The sequence below is a fragment of the Zonotrichia leucophrys genome, chromosome 7 (assembly GCF_028769735.1).
Source record: "Zonotrichia leucophrys gambelii isolate GWCS_2022_RI chromosome 7, RI_Zleu_2.0, whole genome shotgun sequence".
Taxonomy (NCBI): domain Eukaryota; kingdom Metazoa; phylum Chordata; class Aves; order Passeriformes; family Passerellidae; genus Zonotrichia; species Zonotrichia leucophrys.
The window spans coordinates 23,069,224-23,086,647 of record NC_088177.1 but is presented as its reverse complement, the minus strand read 5'-3'; the positions used below and the strand labels follow the sequence as shown (position 1 = coordinate 23,086,647).

The 17,424-nt window shown below is 43.2% G+C and overlaps 1 protein-coding gene across 9 annotated transcripts in view; it reads left to right on the top strand.

The window, feature by feature from the left end:
• Positions 1 to 3,251: 3,251 nt before the first annotated feature.
• Positions 3,252 to 17,424, top strand: part of OSBPL6 (oxysterol binding protein like 6) — a 106,647-nt gene continuing 92,474 nt past the window's right edge. For 8 of the 9 annotated variants that reach the window (XR_010441125.1, XR_010441124.1, XM_064719011.1 and 5 more), the window contains exon 1: positions 3,485 to 3,581. The gene's annotated coding sequence lies outside the window, so the exon portion shown is untranslated. Of the gene's footprint in view, positions 3,381 to 3,484; positions 3,582 to 17,424 lie in introns of those variants that run through there. The other variant, XM_064719006.1, reaches the window with a different exon arrangement.

Here is a 17,424-nt window from a genome sequence, read left to right as displayed (position 1 = left end):
CCTTGCAATAAATGACAGCACTGAAACAACAATATTGCTTATTACAGGAGAAAATAAAAGTATTTTCTTACAGTTCTGTAAGGAAATATTTTCAATCTCCATAGATCTGCTTATCCTCAGTATAGGGCTGGTAAGCAAAGGTTTCATTTTATATTTAGTAAAATTCCCTGTTGCCTGATGTAAAGAATGGGAATGATTACAGTTATCTAAGAATCAGTTCTATTAAGAACTATAAGTTCTATATAAGTTTTATCAGTTAAGACCTTAGAAGATGAGGGTGGGTACCTGTGTGTATACATGGCACTTTGTCATCCATCTTTGTTTACCATCTATGTAATGTAACTGTGTTATTTTAAAGCAATTTAAGCTGCCCTTCTACATGTTTGTTTCTCTTTGGTCTAAGTATAGGCAAATGAGTGAAAAAAACCCAAACCCCTCTGCAGAATAGACACTTCAGAATTTGGTATCAAGATCATAAGAGAGTATTAAAGAATAAATTGTTCAGAAACAAGTGAGATAATTAACAATGCAGTTTTCTGTAATTTCTTTCGGGTCACAGAGGTTGAATAACCCCTGTCTGAAATGGTGTTTTTGAATGAACCTTAAGACACCTCTACCTCCCTGCCCTGTATTTCTTTTAGAAGAAAAATAAGTGACTACATTACTGGTACTATTGTTTCTAAGAGACTTAAAAATCATTATTGTGTTAAACATTGTTACGGTCATCAAAAGGATTTTGCCCACTATGGCAAAGTCTCTAAAGAAGCTGCAGGAAGCCCACGCTGCCTGAATCTGGGAAACTGAACTGTGAGTTAAGATACCTGATGGGAACTTGAAGTAAGATGAAGGTGGTACTATTGTCCAGTTAATCTCAGGCCTAAGGAGAAGTAACCAAGGCTGGGGAAGAAGAGTGAATCCACAAGGAAAGCAGCTGAGCGGCTGTGCTAGAACATCAGCTCTGGCTGGGTCTGGCAGGGGGAGCTGCAGCCACAGACTCTGAGGCAGGGTTTGCACTCTTCCCTCCGTGGCCAGGGTGGATGGGGAGAGGTTTTGGGATGTGCTGGTGAAGCCTCTGCTCCACACGAGACAGAGGGAATGAACACCCACCCTTGGAGGCTGCAAGCTGAGCTTTGAGCCAGATAAGAAGCAGACCCTCCAGAGAAGGGATGGTGTTTTTATCGTGCCAATTGTTGTTCAGCATGCAACTGGTCCAGTTGTGACATTGCCACCTCCCCTCTTCGGGGGAGGTCACTTCCACAGGGGACATTAACATTCACACACATGCATGCATCCCTTGTGATGGGACATAACTGGCTTGACTTTGCTGATGTCAGAGGCAGCTGTCATGTGTAAGCCATTAAAGATCCCCAAAGCACCCCCAGACTCATTTCTGAGGCATTCCACCATGACCTTGCAACAGATCCAGTGTACTAAAAGACAGTGTAAAACATCTCTTCCCATGGATGGGAGGTGCTTGGGCATTCCCTTGGACACCTGAAGGTGTTAACCCATTGAACTCTACATTTCATGGCACCCTTCCAATGGAGAAGACCAGAAGAGGAGTAACTGTCTCTGGAGTATGGATCCACTGGATCACTTTCTATCACAGTGATGCGCCTCTGTCATTCTCTTCCCTCCCGATGCCCCCTGCTTCCTTTTTTCTCTCTCCTCTCCATTTACTGGTAAATAAAATCCAATGTACTACTGACATTGGCACATTGCCTTCCTTGTTTGCACCTTAACTTGGGGAGAGGCATCGCGCCCTAATAATCCAATCTTAAATGTGTCTTATGATGTATGTGGCTTCATGCTTAATATTTCTATGGATTTTATATGAAAACTACACTCACCTATATGAAAAATACACTCACCAAAGTCCTGCTTAGCATTTTTCCTGCTCCGGCTCTTGGAAACTGAACACCAAAAAGAAAAAAAAGAAGTGTAACTTAATGAATGTCCTAGCTTTATTCAACCACATTGAAAATGACACTTTCAGGTTCAGCTGAAAGAATAAATCTTTTTTTCCAAGAAGCTTATCTGAGAAGTTACACAAAAAATACTATGTCAAGGGATCCTTCTATGGAGGTCTCTGCTTTAATAGGAAAATGACTATGGCTTTGTATGCCAGGATGCCCTTTGTTGCACAATGATACTCCCAAATCTGCAACTGCCAGTATGAGAAATAGGAAAAACATAAATCAGCATCACACAGCCTGTCTTTGCCTAATGAGTAGTGTAGGTTCAATAATTTATATAATTCTGTAAATCTACTTTTTTCTGCAGTATTTGCCCTTTTTCCCATTCTCTTATTGAAATTTGCTGGCGGTGGCATCTGGTTCTCCAGGGATTTAAATTGATTTTCTTGGACGACAACATCTATTTCCAATCTTGTTTCTGTGAACCAGAGAGCAGGGCTGAGGTGGGGGATGTAAATAGTCTGAATACAGTTTGCCAAGAGAGGCCTCAGAGCCACCTCTGGAGAGCAGGAGGTGCAGCCCAGGGGGGGACAGGGAGTGACCAGGCCCTGCCCTGGGGACAGGGAGTGACCGAGGTGCCAGAGGCATGTCACAACCAGACCGATGAGTCTGCAACCTGCCCGCTCCGCAGCAGGGTGACCTGTTCCACTCCATGGCTTCTCCACACAAGACAGCCCAGCTTCCCCTTTCCAAAGGTGTGCTTAAGCTATCAAGGATGTTGAAAAAGCTGTGATGGAGGATCTGCAGGGAAAAAAAAGCAATTCCCTGTCCCCAAAAATCCAACCGACCAAAACAAAACGACTCCCAAGAACCGAATACAGATTAAATCGGAGGAGTCATTTCTACGGCAGCTTTCTGGCGCATGTAATGTGTTTTTATACAACCTGCCATTATCAGCTGACAAAGACTGATCGGCTAACGCAGGGACCACTGCGGGAGGGTGACGGTGCAAGGCTGGGTGTCGTGCTTGTGTCACCAAGCCTGGGTGGGGAAAGGCGCTTAGGCTGCTGCTGAGAGCGCTGTCCCCCGGCGGCACCCCTTTGTCTGGCACCGCGCTCCCGCCCCTGGCACGGAGATCCCTCAGCTCCAGCGCGGCACGTGCTTTCCCATTCAATTCCAGACCCGATGTCATGACCCAGGCCCGTTACGTGGTCCCCGCCGCCGCCGCCCGCTTTCTCCGTCACGCCGGCAGCACCCCGACTTGGGGCTTTGCTGGGCGCACCGGGGCCGGCTGCGGGAGAGACGGCGAGGTGCCGAGCCGAGCCGAGCCGTGCCGAGCCCGGCGCCGCCCCGCCGCTGCGCGCAGAGGGCCGCAGCCGCGCTCGGCGGAGCATCGCTGCCCCAGCCCCAGCCCCTCCTCAGCGCGGTGCCGCACCTGTGCCCGGGCCCGGGGCGCTGCCGCAGGTGGGTACGGCCGGCCGAGGGCACCTTGGCCGGCGGGCGGGGGCGGGGGGCGGCGCGGCGGGGCTGCGGCTGCCCGCCCCCTCCCTCCTTCCCTCCCTCCCGCCGCAGCTCCCCGCCCGCCTGACGGAGGGAGGGAGCGGGAGCGGCGGGGCGCAGCCTCCCGGGCCGCAGCGGGGATGCGCCGCGGATCCCGGCCAGGAGGTGGGCGCGGAGCGGCGGCGCTGGGGGCGCGGGTGCGGGCCCGGAGCGGCGGGACGGGACGGGCCGGGCCTGGCCGGGCCTGTGGGGGAGTCCCGGGGCGGGCGGCGGCGGAGTCGGGCTCGGCGGGCGCTGCCGGTGCCGGTGCCGCGGCGGGGCCGCCGGGGAGGGCGGGAGCGGCCGGGGCGCGGCGGGGCCGGGGCTGGGGCTGCGGCTCGGCCGTGGCTCTGAGGCCCCGGGACGCAGCCGGAGCATCCGGACCGGGGGGCCGGGCCGGGCCGGGCCGGGGTTACGTAACGGCATCCGCGCAGAGAGATGCGCCGGTGGCAGCCCCGGCTTCCCTGGCGCTCCCCGAAGTCGTGATTTTTTCGCCCTTCCCTGCAGAGCAATTTAAAATGCTCCAATAAACTGTGTGGTCTGTGAGCTTCAGTTTCAGATTAGCTATTGCCAAGTTGATGCACTCTTAGGATACCTTTTTGCTTTCGTTCTGTTCCTCTCCAAAAAAGGCAGGAACGGCCTGTATTCCCAATTTGCTAGCAGGGCTGCAAATCCCTTCCAAGTACTTTGAAGATGCATTCATTGAAATTGATGTTTGGAAATCATGTGTGTGCCCAAAGTGCTGATGCCTAAAATGACTGTATGACGTGAGCTTTGCCATTGGCTCGTCATTTCATGTCAGTTTCTAATTGCTGTCGTGTGCCGGGAGGATACACTGGTGATTTTCTTCCCGAAAGGTTCAGCAATGCAGGTACCATGGACTCAGAGTAACTGGAACAAAAGACCTTGCTGGACTTCTCAGAGCAAATTAGGAAGCCAAGGTCAAATAACAAACGTCAGTATAACTTGTATGGGGTAGGGTGAGAGAACAAAAGTATTCACAAATCTTATTTCAGAGTTTAAGTGAAAAGTGTTCCTTAAATAGACTATTACTCAGTAGATGAAAAAAATTGCTTAGTGAAGGTGTGAGGAAATTGCTATTTTAGGATTACCATTAACTATATCAGCTCAATTTTAATGGAACTAGTACATTTAATTGCATTCCTAACAGATTTTCTGTTCTCTAGATGATTAACTTGCAGAATGATACCAGCTCAAAGATTAAAATCTCATCAAGTATCTAATGGTTTCTCTACAGTGTAATTGTGTTTGGTTTATAATAGTTCTTTTCTAATAACCAGCCTTTGCCCATACAGCTGTAGATACTATAATTAGACTTTTTATCTTGGTGTAAATGACATGACCTTGACCTTTAGAGGTTAAACCGATGTCATTGTTATGGATCTTACATGTTTAGTGAAGCATTTTTATGTATATGTAATAAATACTAATTTCTTTTCTTTTTGTTTAAAAACTACACAAGAAGACTACTTTATATTTTCTCTCCACCTTAGATAAATTACCAGAGATGTGTACAACACTGATTATTTGAAAACTGTAACGGTTTTATATTTAAACAACGTTTTCTTTCCAAGTACATGGCAGGATGTATATCTGGAAAACGGTATTGGGGGGTTTGTTACTGAAGATTCCATAAACATTTCCCCTTGCTGCTGAAGGCTGAAAGAGGCACCCGTTGTTGTACTGTAGTTCATCAAGCATGCTTCTTCCACTTCCCATTAATTTGCCATTGCTCTCCCAGATCCTCCAGAGAACTTAGAGCTGTACTGTGGGGGCACTTGTCTGCAGCCTTGCTTAATACTGGGATATTTTTGCTCTTAGCCCATTCTGGGAGCTCATTCATAAATGTCTGTGATGTGAACACTGGTTTGCATATACTTGTAGGATCACTCATGGGGTTTTTTCCAAGTGCTGGTGTTGGAGGGCTGTACTCTGTAATTTTATATGCTCAGATGTGTTTTTGTACAGCCATCAAAAACACAACTCTACTGACAGGTGTCAGAGTTGCTCTGCATCTGAGAAGCAATTTGAACCTTATTACATTAAATATATATTAAATATTACATTATTACAAAGCTGTCATGGCTGTGGGAAGTTAAAGCTCTGTGACTGGTGTGACAGGGCAGTCCTTGGCCTCCTGCTCTATTGTAAATGGTGGCAGGCATGAGACTGCTCTCCTTTGCCACCTCTTTCTCCAGTCTACTCTGGGGATGAGCAGAGAGTGTTCATGCTACATCTTCCTGTATTCCTCTGGCCCAGGTGTGTGTGACTCTGTGTGTGTGTGTGTGTGTGTGTGTGTGTACCCCTGGGTGCTGTACGTTTCAGCTGAGCCACAGCCTGCTGATGGGCTGCTTAGTGGGGTGGGAGTGAATGATTTTGCTCTTGTTCTTGCCAGTACATGGGATATCAGCAAGGGCTTTTCCCTGGAATTTATGCTTCTTTACCATGGGGCTTTGTCTCAGGAGGGCTGTATTTCTTAAGGGACTTTGGTCAGCCTTCTGTGCCTGTGCCATGCTGGAGATCCTGCTGTCCCTGCAGTGGGAGACAGGAAGGAACTGCCAGCCCTTTGCTGCTAAACATGTGTGTGTTTATATTTTTAATGGTTGTGTATGTATAAAATGAGCCTGTCCTAATTATTTAATTAGCCCCTCTGCCTCATGTATAGGGCAGCAAATACTTGTACATTACTCCTGTATTTTTTAATATTTTTTAAAAACACTGAACAATTCAAACAGTTCCTAGAGATTTTTGGGAGTTTGTTTTTGGGTTTTTTTGTTTTCTTTTCCTTGTAACTTGTTTTCTGGTTTGGAAGCTTTTGACTATCCTGGTATGGGAAAAGGCAGTGGTTTCTGTAGATAATTTTCATGGGAAATGTTACTCTGGGTAATTAGACTTCAAAAAGAAATTTCTTCAAGAATTTCCTTCAGGCTTGTGTTGCTTTCATAAGCAAAGTTTAATGAGATTAAAAAAATCCTTCACAGTGGAATACTAAAGTAAATGCTTACTCTTTTTGGGTTGTGTGTGTGTGTTTGTGTGTTGAATTTGCCATATCAGCGTAGGTGTTGAAGGAAGCAAGCAAAAGGTACAGTACAGTTGTGAAGGATGCAGAGGTGTTAAAATGATGAATTGGATCCTTTACATCAGTAGAGTAGAGCATAGATCTGGGACTGCTTTGTTATGAAAACAAGTCAACCCAAAGTAGGTAACATTTGTCTAAGAATGATCTTAAGATCGATTTCAAGAAACCTTATCTTGCAATGCGATACACTTTTTCAGATGATGAACTGAAACATTTCTCAACAGAAAATCCAACGAGCTCAGGTTGCCCAAAGAAGAGTCTGTATGAAGCCTGTGCCATGGAGTGGGGCCTGCCTGCTCAGACAGAGGCGGCCTTGGCTGCATCTGCCCAGCAGCAGCTGACCTGATCAATCGTGGAAAATGAAAGGCAATAGAAGGGCTTTCTCTGTAGCAGTTCCTGCTTCCTGCAAAATGTTTCCGGCGGGAGCCTGAAGAGTTGCAGAAATGTTGGTGCTGATTGACCTTAGATATGGGCAGTGGAATTGGTGAGACTTTCATGGCTCATGCTGACAGTTTAAGTCAGAAAGGGCTAAATAATAAATAAATGAGAAAGAAATTCAAGCAGTAGCTCCAGGTGTGGGGGAGCATGGGCCATGCCACTAGGAAGGGAACAGCTTGGTGTGAGGTCCAGGCCACTGGTCAGCACTTGGACACACTGAGCAGCTGGAGTGAGCGTTCTGTTCCTCAGGGTCTCTTGTGGCAGCATCACCTGGCTCTTGATTTTTGTGTGTCATAGGATAGACAGGCTGGGATAGAAATGCCACACTCATCCTGCTTAATGTAACATGACTATATTTTATTCAGATTATATGATGCAATGATGTCTCTCAATTCTTGTTGCTACCCCAACCTCTTCCCCTGTGACAAACCCAGTATGGATAAGGTGATGTTAAATGGAATTTAGGTCAAGAGAAGTTTCTGTTAACATCCTACAGAAATGGTTCCAGGCTGGTGATTCTTCTTCTTGTTTCCTCTCTGCCTTTACTGTGTCTGTCCTGTGTGTGGTCAACCTGCATCTGCAGTGGGACTGCAGGTGCACTCTTGCTCCCATTTGTACTTTATTAGGATTTTTATAGCTGACTTTCTCTGGAATCTGTGGCATCTTTTTGATCTTTTTTCAGGAAAGCAGCGTTTAACTGTTTCTTCCCTTCTGCCTTTGAAAATCAAATTCAACCTTGTTTGGAAAGAAATGGCAATGTTATAGGAGAACTGGGAGAGAAATTAACCTAGAGAGACTGTGGCTCATCTTCCTAGATTGCAATTTTTGAGATTTTAGCCACAAGATAAAAGTTTCTTTCATAAATTTATTTTCAGGGAAAATGGTGGAGAGGAACTTATAAAAGAAAAGCTGTTGGTATTTAGGGAGCCAGTTAGCTGTGTTGTCACATGGTAAGGATAGATCTAGGGAAAATGGAAAGGCAGAATCATTGATGGAGAGCTACAGAAATGGCAAGAAATGGACTAGATAAAGGGACTTCGATCTTGAAAATGGGAAGCTGGAGTGGTTAGTTCAGTGACAAATGTTTCTTTCAGAGTAGAGTGGGTCAGCTGGGTGAGAAAGTGGTGGCTAATGGTGGAAATCATACTTAGTTAAAAGGAAGAAGCTTCAACATAAAGCAACTTGCTGAGATCCCAAACAGCAGCAGTTGGTGTTGAGTCATCGTGAATCCCTCTGACCCCAGTGTGAACATGACATATACATCCCTCTGGTAAGTAATTATGTTGCTTTTCTGTTTAAGTCCATGCTTCTGGAATTTATTCTGTTTCTGGAGAACAAGCTTCACAAGGTGCTTGCCAAAAACAGGATAGGAATGATGTGAAATAGAGCTGTAGAGCAGTCAGAAGATGAGTCTGTCTGTAGCCAGACAAATTATTTTTCATTCTATGTAATGACTGAAGAATGCAAAAATCCATCTCCTTTCCCCCCTACCCCTTCCTGTCAGTTAAATACAAGTTGTCTTTCCACATTCACCTGTGCCTGACGACTCTGTGTGTAACTTCTAGGAGGTATAGGCAGGTCACAGTTGCTACCTGGTGTAATATTCCTGGGTGACAAAATCACAGGCAAAAATAATGCATTCTCTGACTGAAGGGAAAAAAAAGGAGTTCTCTAACTCTCCCTAACTGTGACCTATATTGTGTGGGTGTGCAAATATGCTGTGGAAAGCTAAATGTAAATTACATGCTGTTCCACTGAGCGGGCTTTTCTTGGTTCTAATAATTGGTAGCGTAGCCTACATACAAAACCCCTGGTCAGTTTGCAGTATGCAATTCAGTGACATGCAAGGCAATGCAATTATTATTTACAATGCAAAATAATCTTTAAAAAATCCAAACAAGGTATTTTTTCTAGTAGCTGCATACTCTGCCTCTTGCCCATTCACCATAAATACTGTTTTGTGACAGAGCTTGCAATTAATAACAAGAGTGGCTTCTGTCTCTAATTAATACAATAATGGTTGTTCTTTCTTTTGATGTATATTGAGGATTATTGGAGGAGGCCTCAAACCAAGTCAGAAATGAGGGTTAGAATTAGCCCAGCTGACCAGCCCTGAGAGCCTTACAGGACTCCCCAGTAGCTCCACAGGGTTGTGCAGTATCTGTGAGTTTAAGGGAAAGAAACAGAAGTAATCTGTGATATGCTTTTGAATTGCCATTTCTGGTGATGCAAAGGCTGTGGTTGGATGTGCAGATGCTCTGAAATGTAGCGATGACATGGCAGCTTGGGTTCATAGCTCCTACCCTTTCCATCACAGCTGCTGTGTGTCTGCCTGCTGCAAATCTAAATTTTCTGAGCTACATTCAGAAGAGGAGAGGGTGTCAGATTTTCTTGCCTTTAAAATGAATGAATTCCTATTCATCAATTTCTTTGGGTTTTCATAGTGTTTTGGCCAAAACAATGTAAGATCAATCTAGAAAGAGTTGGTTCAGCTGAAACAGCCAGTTGCAATCATGTGGCCTTTCCTAAAGCTGTGATATTTTTCTTAATACCCTTGGGTTTGGGTTTCCAGCTGAGATGCCCAGCCCAGTTCTGCAGAGGCCGTGTACCAGATCCCTGCTCATGGTTCTCCTGATGTTTTGTGCCCTGCTGAGTGCCTCGTTTTGCTCCCAGCTCTATGACCTTTGCAGAGCCAAACACCCACTTGTCCTCTCGGACAGGAGCGCATTCTGATAGCTGGAATGTGGCTCTGCATGAGGGCAGCACAGGGCACAGAGGGAAGGAAGGAGAGAGGGATTGTTGCCTCCAGCTCTGATTCCTGCTGCCTGCCCAGCCCAGAGCTGCTCTGGCCCTTGGCTGCTGCCTTGTGGGGCAAAGGCACACAGATACTATCGTTCCCTGCCACCTTATGGTATTTCTGGTGAAATTACCTTCTGATATATTCATAATTAGATTTTCAATGTTCTTCAGCATTTTTAAAGATTTATTCCGTGTTTTCAGATTTTTATGCTTTCTTCTTAACTTTGTGAGCACTTTAGCTCAATCATTTTGTGTAAAGCTGTCAAATACCAGTCATAAACCTGTGCTGTATCTCTTTACTATTCTATATATTATTGACTATTTGAATTATTTTAAAGTTACACTGAATTCTTTTGTAAAGTATGAATCCATTGACTTTAGAATCTACATTTTCTTCATTCTTTTTCACATCTTTTTGTAGTAAATCAGTAAAAATAATTTCAAAGATGGAGTAAGGAATAATGCTGTGTAAAATATAGGTAGATAATAATAATAACTTGATAAACACGGTGAATTTCCCCTAAGGGAGCAGCTCTAGCTAACACCAGATAAAGGGGTTTACATACAGTGAACCAGAACTATTGAGGTTGTGATTGATGTATATTAGGCTCATAGATGTCTATAGAAAAAAGGCAATATCTCATAAGAAAGAAGGTTTTTTTTTTTTTAATGCCATTGCATAAGTTCAAAGGTAATGAACATAGTTAAAAATGATGTTTTTGTTTTGTGTTTTGCTTTGTCTGGTTGTGGGCACTGTGCTCGGTGCTGAGAAACACTGATTGTGCTTGTGGGGGGTATGGCAACATCAGAGATTTTATTCTGCAACATCTATGGCAGCCTTCCCATTTTGGAAACTAGTGGAAGCAAACTGCTCTTAAGGCTGCAGCTATCTTGAGGAACACATAGTTCTGCTTTCTTGGCTGATTCTTGGGTGGTTTGCCATGAAAAATGTGTCATAGCTGTGTGATATAACACTGAGAAAAGCACCAGCATTGCTAAATCTGTTTGTAGGTGAAATCTAATTTCTTATAAAGAAATGTAATGAGTACAAACTTATTTTGAAAACTAAAGTTTTAAAATGCAAATGCACCAGGGGTGTGTTCATCCCTTCTGGCTTTCCAGCACTGACATCTTCCACAGCTCTTGTCCTGTTTGTCGCTCTGTCTGTCCTGCACGGCCACTCCCCTTTAGCTCTGCTCCTGGAGCTGCAGACCTGTGCCCAGCTCCCTGCTCCTCCTGGGGCACAGGCACGTCCTTTGGGCCAGTCTGGTGCTGCTCCATGCCTGCTCCCCCAGCTGCCACCCTGTGTGCTCCTCTGAGACCCCTGGGGGGCACTGCCAGGGCTGGGGGCATAAAAGGGAACAAAAGGCCTGGATGCTCACAGTGCAAGCATACCAAGGAAAATGGGTTATTTTCCTACCATCTCTTATGCCTAGGAGCAGTGTAATGTGCCATTTCTTAATAGCAGCAAGTGAAATATTATTGCACTTTAGGTTGGTGTTTCTGTCAAGGTGGGTTATACATCTCAGCCGTGCTGAAGAAGATTTAAACATAATGGTGCAACTTCCAAATGCAGGTTTCTCATTTAGGAGGACAAGTCTGAACAGAAATAAATGTCTGTATGTGTTGTGGGACCCAGAAAGTAATTCAAGCAGACCTCTCTGAAATTTTTCTTTTTAAGCAGTCTTGGTATGCTGCAAAAATGAATTTAAAATCTTTAGTTACCCACGGGCAACAGCACAGAAAATCAATACTTTTTCAGCTAATGTCAATTTTTTTCCATTAAAAGATAAATGAGGAAGTGTGAAGCTTCCAGTCTTCTCAGACTTCTGTGTGCTTCCCAGACAGCTGGTTTTAATTTATCTTTATATTTTGTATAGTGTGTACTTAGTGCTTGTCATTCCCATGGCCAGCCATTGCTTGTACTTATGAATTAAATAATCAAATAATGATGCAACTGTGTATGTTTTAAAAGCCTTTGTTCAGCTAAGAGGGTGAATGTTTTATTTGAGGAAATTAAAATTTGTAGGAAACTGAAAGTTATCCCTATCATGGCTTAGATTTTTACTTACTTGGGAATGTGCTGGCTCATGTTATCTTTGTAGTCACTGACATTTATCACTGTTTAAGTACTGGCGCTTTGGAGGGTCTGGTCTCACGTTTAATTTTTATAAACAAAAATATTATGAGACATAATAGGCATTTTACAAATAATTTCAAGGGCTAAAACATAAATATTTGAAGGGAATGAATGGACTGTAGGTTTCAAACTTCTGCTATAGACTTCTACTCTGTGCGGCCTTTTGTCTTCGGAGGGTCTGACTGGGGAAGTCTGATGGGGAAGTGGAGACCACTGCCCTGGATCTGTAGAGTGAAAAAAAAAGGGAAATGACCTCCCTAAGTTTTCCAAATGCACGGGCAAAGGCCTGCTTTTCAAAATAGGTACAGTTATCCTGTTTCAGGATGCTTGTTAAAAATCAGGGAAAATAAGGATAAATTTGAAATTTTTTTTCCAGAGCACTGCAATTTCCAACTGAATATCTACAGTGCTGTTTTCCGCTCATTTTTAAGCTGCCTTTTAGAATTTTTATAATTGGAAAGCTGTCCCAAAACATATTTATCAGGTGCCACTATGTAGCAGTAATGCAATTAACCTTACAAGTCCTTTGTGCTTCCTTAGTGTATTTGCTTGGTAGTCTTTCAAGAATTATTTTACTGCTATTTTCTGGTGTTGATTAATTTTGGAACAGGTATTGCATACAGCAGGAGAGTTTCTCTTCTGTATAAATGGCTGTGGGCATCTTGGCTGAGGTTACTGACACATATTTGGCTAAATGCTGATTTACCAGCTATTGTGAAGGACTGAAGAATGTTGAAAAAATTAACTGAGTTACTTAAGAAAATTACTGTTGTCCTTACAGCTGGAGTGATTTCTCCTCTCAAGGAAGAAAAAGAAATTGCAACAGAAATTGAAAGTCAGTATTGCCATAAAACAAATGTCAAGGGTAACAAAATACTGTACTATTTTGAGGTATGAAATTGTCCTAAAGTGCCTTAAAAAAAAAAGTGTCTAAGTTCAGTATCTTGTTCATCCTGTGGCAATATACACATTAATGAAAAGTTTGAATGGGAAAATGCTGTCTCACTTTTGAGTAGAACTTGGGTGCTCTAATTCAGTTTTCCGGTATAACTTTCTCAAGATATATTTATTTATGATAATGAAAAAAAGTATTATGAATGATGATAAAAATCTTTTTGGGATAACATTTACGTATATCACAATAGATTTTCACTGTCTAAAGGATAGATGACTCAGAATCAATGCTTTTTATTCTAATGAATTTACAAATACTGAGTTGTCCTTACCTGAGTTTATAATTTGCGAACAAGGAGCAGAGGGAGAAATTTCATACCTATTTTTACAGTTATGGTATCTTTTATGGCATTTAATATTTTATTAGCATTTTATTGTTTATGCTTCTGGCATTAATCTTGCATAAAGTATTCTTTACAGGGCCATTCTTATCCCTAGATGTTGTTGCCAGACAATGGTAGGAGATTTTTTCAATAACTAAGAAATAGTAGGCAACAGGAAGCTTAAAAAGGAGATGCTGAACTTCAAACCATGAATTATATGGCCTTAGAAGTTCAGAAAAACCTGAGGACTCGAGTTGAGCCTCTGACAAATTGTGAGGGCTGGGGCACATCTCCCATGAAGACAGGCTGGGAGAGTTGGGTTTGTTCAGCCTGGAGAAGGGAAGGCTCTGGGGAGATGTTATAGCCCTGTCCTTGCATAAAGAGGCAGGACAAGGAGCAATTAGAGAAACTGATAAAGGGTGGGTTAAGGCCAGATGTAAGGAGGAAATCCTTCCCTGTGAGGGTGATGAGGCCCTGCCACAGGTTGCCCAGAGCAGCTGTGGCTGCCCCATCCCTGGCAGTGTCCAAGGCCAGTTTGGACAGGGCTCTGGGCAACTCCATCAGCTCTAGTGAAAGGTGCCCAGCCCATGGCAGACAGCTGGAACCTGATCTTTAAGGTCCGTTTTCACTCAAACCATTCTGTGATTCTTTATGTAGGCTTTCACTGCTAGCAGAATATGAAGTGAACCCTTCTATTCTTTTTTCTGCTTTGGTGGTGGTGCCTAAATCTCCTGTTTCATAAATGTGTGATTCCTGAAAAGAAAAAAGGGGACGCTTGTAGTTTGGTCACCAGTTTTATTCATGCAAGTTTATCACTAGAATTCTGTCCATATTTTATTGAGGCTGTTCTGGAAAATCCAAATTTGTCACCATCTTACATGGGAATAAGAAACTCGGTGTGGGAACAGTGCTCCCTGATTTGTCAAAGTCAGTGAGGAGAGGGAGGAGGAATACTTAATGAACTCAGTTTGACTGGAGTTTGTGTCAGCCAGCACATCTTCTTGGCTCAGCCAAGATCACAGATGAAATCTTATGGTGGTTGTTAACAGCAGAGTTGGAGGTGTGGATGGAATCCTGGCAACTGACGGATTTGTGTTACGTGAGTGAAGTCAGATGTCGTCATGACAGAAAATTTTTGGTATCCTGTCTTGAGTATGAGTGTACACCCAGCAGTGATAAATGCCCCCTTTTCAGGTTGAGAATCAGTCCTATCAGAATTGCAGGTGAAGGCTGAGCTGCTTCCTTCTGAGAAATCATGATGACAGTAATTGAAACAATCAGATTTATGTTCAGCTCCTTACTGCTGGAGGTCTTTTTGTTATCTTTAACTCAGTGTTAATTTAGGTCACCCTTTAGTCTAAGTAAAAGAGACCACAAATGCTTTTTCTCTTGACTCTATGTCTGTACAGAATTTCTAGAGGATGCTGTTCATTTTGGTGCTAGTGTATTTTATGAAATATCTGTTTGATATGAGACTGAAAGGGCTCTTAAAATATTTTGATAGCTTACAGTACACATTTATTTATTTTGGGCATCTTCCTGTATTCTTGCATTTATGTATAGTACCAAGTCCTTAAAAAATGCTTGTTTCATTGGCAATCATCAGGGATGCACAAGTGCAGCAAGAGCCTGTGAGTCTCTAATATCTCTGTCCTGCAGCTTAAAGGGCGCAAGCAGTGTCCTCCTTGAGTCCTCCTGAGACAGATGAGGAGCTATGTGTGCAGTAAACTTCGAGGTCTGCCCTTAAATACTGTACAAGAAGTGTGTTCCAAAAATTAGCTCACAATTGAAAACAGAGTGCAAATAGAAAAAAACACACAAGAGTTACCTTTTTCTTTGTAACACCAAATTCGTGCAAGTAAAGTTATAGCTCATCATTTGCTCACACAGCTTTTCACAAAATTAACACACTTCCAATAGAAGTAGTTGTAAGTGCAAGTCTTTAATTTTCCTGTTCTTTATCTTCTGAATACAGTCCACCGATGTCATTTGTTTCATTAATGTTTCAGAGTGCATAATAATTTATAATAGAGAAATGTGACTGCCCTTGTCTCTTCCTCCAGGCTTAAATAACAATGTTTTGTCGTATCTATTTATATTCTGTATGTTAAAGTGTCATTATGAACCTGAAAATGCCTCTGAGTATGTTTTGTGGAAATTGAAAGCCCCTGAGTGACAGTGGCAGGACATTGTTGACCTTGTTGGTGTGTTAAGTACTAGTGGCTGTGTTTTGGGAGGCAGCACATCTTGATAGTCAGTTTTTTGTGATGTGAGCCTCTCATATGGTCTTGTTCAAGTGTTCCCAGTGGTAAAATAATCTGCTTGCTTATGTTAGAGACCTGGAGTGCTTTCCTCAGATAGGGGAACATTTCTGAAAAGGTGAAACACATGGAAGGAGCCACCCACTGTGGAAACAATGGAGACTAAGAAAGTTATTTTGCCAAAAATAGTTGCAAGTACATGCAAATCTAGCTAAACAAGCAGTATGTGAGAGCTTTCTGACCAGTTGTGGATAAACAAGTACAAGATTTCTACAGTTATCTCTTATTCTGTATAGTGGGAGCCACTCCCAGGCCTTGGGAACCGGGACTGTCTGTGGGAGAAAAATAGTTAAGACAGCATCCTTTGAAAAATACAGCTGATGAGTTTGAAAATATTTTTTGCCTCCCCTAGACATGAAAGATGAGCACAGGCTGGATGTGGTGCATTAGGGCTGCTGAGCCTGGTGTCCTGCCCTTGGCAGTAACTCAGGGCAGGGAGCACAACATCCTGCCCTCACCAAGCCTTTCCAAGTCTGCTGTTGGACTAAAAAGTGTCCCAGGGAGCTCAGAATACCTATTTCCCCCACCTAGTTGGTCCAGTCTCTTCCTAGACCTTAAATGTAGCATGTGTATGTGCGTACTATAGAGTGCAGTGTGTGTGGGCTTGAAGAAACCCACAGACATCCCATCCAGTAATGGGGGCTGGGGAAACTCCTGGTACGTGGCAGACACCAAAGTGAAAACAGAGTAAAGACAATGAAAAGAAAAAATTAGGTTATTTTCCATCCTTCTGGTAGCTTTAGAGGATAGGCTGTAAGTTTCTGCATGGCTCTGGGACCAAGGGAAACCAGGGAGGTCTGGGTGGATCTGTGCCTCCTGTGGGCCCTGCAGAAAGTAGAGACAGTACAGGGATCCACAGAAGAGGATTTGTGACTCTGTTGGTTTAGGAAGTGCAATTTATTGGTTTGTTGTACTCGGAAAAGTGCTTCCGTTTTGTGCCTTTGTTACTGAATCTGGATTAAGTTTAACAAATATTTTTCATAAAAGGAAAAAGGGAGAAAATTTTGAAAAAATGGAATTTTATCCGAATACATTTTCAATGAAATGTTTGTTTTGGCGTGTCTTGATGTTTAAAAGTATTTTTAACTTGAAATTTCTCCTTTCTTCCTCCTCTTGGTTTCTGAACTAAAAAAGAATCTGCTTTTCATGCAGCCAAAATAGGTTCTTTTTTCAGTTAAGGATTTGAGGTTTATGAAACATGTCAATAAACATGCCCAGGGAAAAACTTGCTTGTTCCAAAAATATAAGGCAGACTTTTCTAGTTATGAAAAGTCATCCTAGCATATGGTGTGTTTCTTTTAAGATGCAAAATATACATATACTGAGATGAACCCTCTGGAGGAACTTTGAGGCAGTAGCTCTTGCTCTTAAAGCTTCTATCTTCATTTGTTTCAGCAGACATATACATTCTGAAGATTTTTCTTCCCAATTTGTAAAAGATGTTCATGGTGCCCTGCCAAACTGTTGTTGACAATCTGTTTCTTGTAGGATACTGTTATATATAAATAGCGCCTTTTTTATCTCTAATTTTTCAAGCCAGGAGAAACATTCAGATTTGCTTTCAGCATGAGTCTGGAATAACATTGTCTCTGGCATAGTAGTTGTTGTAGTCTTGTATGACAACTGTTGTACACATTGTTTTACACGACTGAGGCTGCAGAGCGGATGGGTTTTCTGTGTGTTTGGCGTGTTTGTGCTCGCAGGGCTGCCTGATGTGCTCGTTCGGTGCCTCACTTGCCGTGGCAGCAACCTGTGTGCCGTGCCACCACCTCCTGGGACCTTTGACAGACCAGCAAAATAACCCATCCTGTTTTCTCAGCATCCCCAAAGCCAATTAGGAATGGTTGCCTGAGCAACATAACATCGTTGTCCAGTGCCACAGGGAAGGCTGAGA